This window comes from Silurus meridionalis, chromosome 4 (assembly GCF_014805685.1).
Source record: "Silurus meridionalis isolate SWU-2019-XX chromosome 4, ASM1480568v1, whole genome shotgun sequence".
Taxonomy (NCBI): domain Eukaryota; kingdom Metazoa; phylum Chordata; class Actinopteri; order Siluriformes; family Siluridae; genus Silurus; species Silurus meridionalis.
In genome coordinates, this window is record NC_060887.1 from 29,763,656 (window position 1) to 29,772,197 (window position 8,542).

An 8,542-nucleotide genomic window follows, 5' to 3' on the forward strand; every position below is an offset into this window, starting at 1 on the left:
GTCAACATCTAAGTGTGTGTTTGTGTGTGCGCCAGTGTTCTCTGCAAAATAAAGAAAGTGAGCACAGCGGCCAGACGTTAATAATCTCAATTGAAAGTTCTCAATTAAATTGTTAGCAGGGTTTCTGCAGGTTTTGCAAAGTAAATTTTAAGACTGTTTAAGATTATTAAGAATGAAATGTAGGACCTATATCACGACATCAAAAACACACACACAAATACATTGTTAGTAACTGACCTTAACCGAGCCCTAACCTAAACGTTTACCTTTGTGTGAACATTTTCCCCATAGCTGAAAAATAAAATCTGTTTTACGTTTATGTGGTGGAAATCCAAGAGAGAAGAGAGAACAAAGCCGATTGGCTGTTGCATGTTGATCTCGTTTGTAGTCATTATACAGCAAATTATATTTGGACTAGCAAAAAAATATCTACAACACCACAGGAACGAACATACAAAAATGTTCTAAAGTGCTACAGGAGCATTTCAATGAGTTACATAGACATCGGAAAAACTTAAGACCTAAAATTAGATTTTTAAATAAAAGAAAAAAAAGACCTTTGCATTATAGGCAAAAGTCAGTGCAGAACAGAGGACACTGCCAATGTGTGTGAATGAGTGAGTAAGAGTGTGTGTGTGTGTGTGTGTGTGTGTGTGTGTGTGTGTGTGTGTGTGTGTGTGTGTGTGTGTGTGTGAGAAAGAGTAATAGGTGATTTACTGCTGCCCATTGCACCAAGCTGTACAGTTCAATCTCTCCACACTGAAGCACATAAATTCACTGGTAATTCCTTGTTTTTAGGTTTTAATTTAGGTTTACACAGGTGGCACTCCCGCTGGTGCAGCAGGTCCGCCTGGTATTTTCTTGGGTGTGGAGGTGAAAAGGGAAAAAAAAAGGGAAAGTTGAAAATATTTGAATTGCAGAAATGTAGTGTGCTCACATGCAAACAACCTCTGACCGCATTCCACAAACACCCCAACTCCACGAACGGACGCATTCCTCACAGACACGCAGAGAAATTTGTTAGTGTTCACAGCGATAACGATTGCACGTTGTTTGACTGCCAGCTGGGGAAACTGTGTCCCATTGTTACGCCGTACGGCTTGATCGACTGCTCCCACAACCATCGATACCACATATCAACATCTCACATGTCACTCTGTCAACTGGAAGATTAAACTGAAGCTGCCTTCTCAAAATCAAGTTTCACCTGGACTCGATCAGAATTCAAGATTATATTAATTATCACCTAAACTAATTCCTTGGAAGTGAAAACATATTTGGATATAAAGCTCATTCTAAATCTGAGTAAATGGGCTGATTAAGTTCATTATCTGATCAAAGAGAGGCTGAAAAATGTATAATGTAGAATATATACATAATGCTATTCAAAAATGTTCACGCATCAGTATTTTTGTAACTAAAGATATTTGTTCTTTGGTCTAAATATAAAGAATACATTGTACAGCCTTTCCCTAGTGCTCATTTTCTGTTTTTTATGTCCAAGAATGGTTCATGTTTTTGGTCCTGGGGTTGGGTCAAGGTTAAGTCTAATTCTCAGGCTCAGGCATGTCCACATTAATCTGGATAGATCTGAGCTGATGAAATTAATTTTATCTACACTGCCGTTTTTTAAACATTTTCCAAAAATTGGTTCCACAACACTGAAATAACTGAAATGAATTGTGCCTCCATGAATTGATGCAGCAATATGAAAGAAAAGAACAGATTTATTAAAAAAAAAAAAAGACAGAATTGAGTTGTTTGTTCAGGTAATCCCAAACTATCAGTCTGTTTAGACTTGAATGGGTCACATGACTGAAAATAGGTCCTCAGGTTCGAACATCTCCATATTCTCAGTTCACACTTCAAATTCATCTTCTTAAGCAAGTGTTTAAAAAAAGTGTTTTAAATTTTTTGCTTCCGAAAATCACTTCTGTATGGACAGAAATCCATAATGTGAAAAAATTGGTTTTCAAATATATCAAAATTAGAGTGACACAGTGACATCACCCTGTCAGGTAACTGAATAAAAATAGACAATAGGGTCAGATTCAAATGCACTATATGCTAAAATTGCCCAAAGGCGCATTCTAAACTTCATCCAATATGTCCACATCGGAGATTAGGAATAATAAATAAGATCAACCACCAGAAAAGTGAGAGATCCTCTGGATTTGCTATGTCCTATATTTGGGTTCTCCACAAACATATAAACCCGATTAGCTAATGTAATTAAACTTTATGAAGTGTCACAAATCCTGACAATGCCACAAGCATATGAAAATCTCAGATTCCCCCCCTTCGTATTTATTAGTGCTGTAAGGGATCACAATTTTTCAGATCAGTAAAAAAAAAAAGAATTATTTTTAAAATTAGACGAATCTAATTTGTCCTCCATTTATTACAAGAATAGTAACAGTAAGGAAAATCTCCCATACATGCGATGTGAATGATGCGGGAGGCTTTTCAAATTCTTCTGCTCCTCCGCTAGCTGTTGTTGTTGACTGATATACACGTGAACAAGAGACGGCTCTTTCTTTCAGTCTGCGATCGTTAAATAATTACAATTTATCTGCAAGTTGCAAGAAAAATGAGCGATCGATTCACGGTTCACGTGCGTGCCGAACCGTGAGTCAATCCGTCGCGTTTAAATCATGGTTTATATAAAGAATTGTGCGAAAGTCCACAAAAGTAAACTGCTTTTTACCCCTGGTTTTCAATGCTTTTTTAATTTTCAATGGTCCATGCAAGACAACTCTTCGGGACATCTTTGTACAGTCAAATTGCAAATCCAATTACAGAAGTGGGATTTTTTTCTATCTATTTTTTCTATTAATTTTTGTGTCCAGCCTACAGTTCATCTAGATGACCATGTTAGCAAAAGAACTAAAAATACAGTACAGATAGCAAACTGTTGTTTGCAGTCTCTCAGAGGATACCGAGTTATTTGCTGAAGCCCTGATATATTGGTACAATCAAGACATAAATCAACATTCCGATGACTAGAAATGAAAAAAAGGAAGCCTTTGATTTTCCATCATCATTCTCTCAGCTCAAGATACATTTTTCTTGCTTTGTAGTTTTCAGTGCCATCTGCTGTGGCTCAATCATAAGCCTTACCCTTTCCCGACTAACCCGACCCTCTCTACTGAGATTGCACAGAGCTCTCGAGTTGCCTTTAGCCCGCGTTGAGACCGGCAGCGGATTTCTTCACCTCATGTCACTCGAATCGCTGTACCCCGTTCGCTAATGAGTGTTCTATCTTTAGTGCACTGTTGATTCATACAAAAAACAATAATAAAAAAATATTATATGTGGAACCAAAATGCGGTCATTAATGCTGCCATCCCCCACCCTATAGAAGTATTAGTAGCCAAATCCCACATTTGCATAAAGATAAAAGACGAAGAAATCGCATGATCACGTACTGTCTCGAAAAGCAAAAGGTACTACATAGAGGCGTTTGGCACAAAGCACGGGCTCTGCTCAGTCATTTGTGGATTGACCTTGCTCTGGTGTCTGACTGGTGAGAAGGCCCCCACTTGGATGCTGAAGCATAACCACAGGGTGTATTTTTGGAAACGTTTCAGGCCTCCATGAAGAAATTTCAAGCAGCTTGAGAGGATTCTCCTCATACAAAAGCGATGTGGCCTCAAGCGTAACTGTGTAAACTAAAGGCTGTTTTTGTCTTGTTTTCCTCTGGATACCTATAATTTAAAAGAGTTTCTTTTTAAGACATGCAAATACAGGAAAAGCATTCTGGCTTATGTTTTTAATATTTTCTACCTCACCATTAATGCATATGCTTTGTTATGTATAATATGTGCATCAGGTTACACTTTATAGGAGAACGTTTGTGGAAACCTGACCATAAGGTTTGCATGTGCTTTTTGAAAGTCCCATTCCACATTTTGTTCCTAGATGTTCCACTAGATTTTTGACTGGGCAGTCAGCGTACCAATTTATCCAAAAGGTGTTCAACAGGGTTGAGATCAGAGCTCTAGAGAAAAGGCCACTTAAGATCTTCTTCTCCAATCCATTTGAAGCATAAATTCATAGAGGTACTTTGTGCACAGAGGTATCGTCATGCTGGAACAGGTTTGGGGTCTCCTAGTTCAAGTGTAAGGAAATGTAATGCTACAGCATCGAAAGATCATATACAATTTTGTGCCTTCAACTTTGTGGTAACAGTTTGGGAAAGAATCACATTTGGCTTGGAAAAGTCTGGTGTCCTAAAACTTTTGCCCATATAGTGTATTTGTGACTACAGGATGTTCTTCACATCCCATACATCTGTTTATCCCACGCTGCTTCAGCTCACTGAAATCAATATCGTAAATGTGCACAAATATTTCAGAAATGCAGCGTAACAATCCAGTAGCAGGACATTTCCAGTCGAAAGGCAGTAATAAGAAGAACAGATAAAGGGTGCGGCAGAAAATCGATACGATGTGATGAGTCACACAGAAGCTTTGGTAATGCTTTGAGCTCAAGACACTGGGCTTCTTCATGAGGTCTGAGCAGAAAAAGCTGTGTGCAGTTTTCAGATTTATGACAGAGGGAGTACACAAGTATTCCAAATAATCAGTCCTAACCAACAGACAGACAGACAGATAGGGGCAAGACAGACAGACAGACAGACAGATAGGCAGCAAGACAGACGAGCATAAAGACAGACTGCTTCCAATCCTGTTTTGGTGTTTAGGAGAGAAATGGCTTCACCGTGAGTCAGCAGTACAGGCTCTCAGACAACAGAAGCCCACTTCATCTCTTCTGTGCAACATTTGACATTTCAGGTCAATAAAAAGGACTGCACACTATCACACTATTGCAAACTAATCATAAAACTTAGCAGTTGCAGTCGGAATGGGATGACAATCTATTGCAGTGCAGCATGCAATTCATAGACTGTTTTCGAGAGGTCAGAGGAAACCCAAGAACACAGAAGAAATCCGATATGGCACGTCAAGAACATGCAAAACTCGAGAGCCGAGAACCAAACAGAGTCTCCTCGTTCCAGAACCAAAAGTGCAGGAGGTGGAGTCAATCCTGATCCATCTCCTCCGCATTGGATGAATCAAACCAAAAGTAAAAAAAAAAAAATATTCCAAGCCTTGATGTATAGCAGAAGTCTGAATTGGTACTGCAACTAGTCCTTCACTGTGCCATAAATCATAAGCAGATTTGCTTGAGATCGAGATACTACCAGGCTGATCTTAGATCAACTAATCACCACAATCTAAGCAAGTTGGTCAACTAATACACCCAAATATTATATAATTATTACAGTACAAGAGTTTACTTTCGCTCACAATGTTACTCACACTTTCATGCAAAAACACAGTTGGTATAAGGGCAATGTAGCAAATAAACTCTGCACTGTAAAGTCTACAGAGGTTTTATTCAATAAACAAATAAATCACATGTATAATTAGGATATCATTATTTATTCATATATGTTATTGAATAAATGTTTAATTTATAATAAACAAAAAAGTAAACATACACACAATCTGGAAGCCTCCTTCATTCTTTTCTTTTAGGCAATTCCATTTCATTTCCGCATATTCATCATGGAGGACATGTCTATATAACGTCATGTACTGATGTCTGGTACAGATGAATATTGGCATGATAAACCCTAAAGAATAAATAATATTTTGGTGTTTTTGCCATTTTTCTACCAAATCTTATCCATGAACAAACCAAGTGGCATGTGCTATTGCTAACTCTTGTACTGTATATGTATACTATGTATACTATGTACACACACACACACACACACACACACACACATCTATACACTGGTTTAATTATTACTTCATTGGCAGTCTTGTGTGACTTCTCACTCCGAGAAAATGCCTTTCTTTCCGTGCAAAGTCCCTTTTTCTGGAGTTAATGAGGTAAGAAGTCTGAGCTTTATAACCACAATCCATGCACACCCAAAAGCCCTGCTGTGTCTACATACAAACAAACCCATGCTCTTTCCAAAAAGTCAAAGTCATGCCTATAGTTCACTGTGTATGATCTGGTACACTGGACACTGCTGTTGTACCAGGCTTTACACCGTTTCCCACCAGACCAAGGTAAGCTGGGGTCAAACTCAAACATAGAAACTGGATACCAATTGTTTATAATCCATCTGAGTTTTGTTTAACCAGTTTCCAACACACTTACAATGTTGTGTCAGCTGCTGGAGGGGCAACAACCAAACGTGCAGGCAATGATCAGAGCCAAGTCACTCATTTAGTAAACTATCACTGATTTAACTGGCAAGTCCTCAAAGCATTTGTGTCCTGTATGTAAGTTAAGCAATTTATTACATAGACAGATGTATGGAAAGACAGACCAGTATACAGACAGACACAAGGTCAAGTTAAAATGAACATTGAGGGAGGGACAGACATGTTGTTAAGACTGACGGACAGCAGGACAGACAGGCAGAGGGACCAACAGAAAGACAGTTCAACAACAATCAGACCACAAATCATTTTTTTTAAAGCTTCAAGAATCATTAACCTGTCAATATATATAATTAGAAACACTCTTATCCTCAGCACTTCACTTTCTCTTGGAGAAATGTTATACTTTCACTTTAGGCCATGGATCATTGGCTCGTGTCCTGAACCTGAAGGTGTGTTTGATACCAATTGTGCTGAGGCTGCAATTTCACACCAATAAAAAAAAAAAATCAGCCCAGATTTCAGATCCTACTTGTCTAATTATTACATGCAAACATTTAGCAGTTTTGTTTTTCCCCCTTAATTTGTTGCTGGAGAACCTCATCTGAACTGTTAGTCGATTAAACTATTTGCTCATCTTTAAGCAGGTGCTTCAGACAGATTGATCTGTAATCCTGCTGGACAGAAATGAGATTTAGGTCCTGATGTAACACCATCATGATGAACCAACATGTGTGATTCGAAAGAAAAAAAACGTGTGCAATCTAAAACTGAAGATCACATCAGGACCCAAACACGTGTCCACACGCGAGCAGAGGCACTCCTCTAACATACCAGTAAGAGTTGTCGTGTTTGGGGAGTTCAACACGCAAAAGCAGCCATGTTTCTTTCCTTGCTATCGCGAGGATTCCAAATCTCGTTTACTTTTCTTTTTTTTTTTTATTAAGTTTAAGGCGTGAAAATGTTTCGGGGCGCACATTTGCTTCCAACACGACATCCGGGTACTCTTATGACAATAGCCATATATAGATAACCTGGAGCGGTCCATTTCATACGATATAATCATATTGTATTATAATGTTAGTGCCCATGCAATCTCAGCAGGGCAAAGCCTTGCATAACTCTACAGCCAGACAGCCATATCTCGTGGGCCGTGTCACTCAATGAGTCTGCAGCCACACGCACGCGCTCGCTCGCGCACGCACGCACAGACGCCCCATCCAAAGTCAACGGCAAACACATTTAAACAAACCGTTTCACCCGCAAAACCAGCAAGAAACCCATCCCCCATGTCTAATAGTCCCGTGGCATTAGTGCCACAGGGTATTTCGCCTCGCACTCACCGCTTTGTCTGCTCCTTTTTTATATTATTATTATTCCCCCGTTTATTTCTGACACTTCCTCGGGCGTCTGCGGTGTCGCTCCTGCGTCGCGCTGATCCCGCCCTCCGCTTTAGCAGCACTACCCCCGTCCCGGCCTCTAACTCTAACACGCCCCGCCTATCACACCGAAATCCATCCAATCACATTCTAGCATTTCAGACTGACATCTCTGTCGTCCAATCCTGAACACAAACAGGTGATTCTTGACAGTCTATGAGACCTATCTGAATTCAAAGGCAAAAGTATTGCCCTCTAGTGCGTCCCAAAAGTTCACACACACACAAACACACACCCACCCCTTTTCTTTTTGTTCGTGTCATTGTTTCCTTTTTTTTATTTTTTATTTAACTTTTGCACACATCTTATTTGCATTAAACAGATTAAAGATGTAAAATAGACCCAAGCTCTCGACATTGCAAGGCTTTTGCAATAAAACAAGCATAAATATTTTCCTGTTCACAAATGACAATATGCTAACTTTGGAACAAGAGCTTCATGGAAATATAACATATTTTAATACTGTTTTTTGGAAAAGAAAGTACACCCTGCATCAACTCTATGTTTGTTTGTTTGTTGTTGTTTTTTTTTTTTTATTTTAGGGTAAGTGCAGGCCTATACCAACCTCTCGAAACAAACATTGAACACAAAACACAGCAAATTTTAATACATGGTCGTTTGTGTAACCAACATGTAGAAACAATGTGAGTAATTCGTCAAGAAGTAACCCAGCCATTAGGGTTGCACAAGCCAGTGCACTCTTATTGCCGGTCCCAAACCCAGGTAAATAGGAAAGGTTGCGATAGGAAGGGTATCCAGCGTAACCCGGTTACCAACGACCGTCATAGGTATTGTTAGCCAACAGGGTACCGGTGGAATTTGGGCTACTGTTGGCCGAAAGAGGAGAAGGAGAGGAGGAAGACGTTTACAGAGACAGCAGGGAAAGGAGAAATGTAGGAGAGTGGAGGTTAATGTGGGAAC

The 8,542-nt window shown here is 39.4% G+C and overlaps 1 protein-coding gene across 9 annotated transcripts in view; it reads right to left on the reverse strand.

Annotated features, from left to right (window-relative positions):
* Window positions 1-7,651, reverse strand: part of LOC124385252 (microtubule-associated protein 4) — a 69,311-nt gene extending 61,660 nt beyond the window's left edge. For all 9 annotated transcript variants that reach the window (XM_046848458.1, XM_046848464.1, XM_046848461.1 and 6 more), the window contains exon 1: window positions 7,526-7,651. The gene's annotated coding sequence lies outside the window, so the exon portion shown is untranslated. The remainder of the gene's footprint in view (window positions 1-7,525) is intronic.
* Window positions 7,652-8,542: the final 891 nt, after the last annotated feature.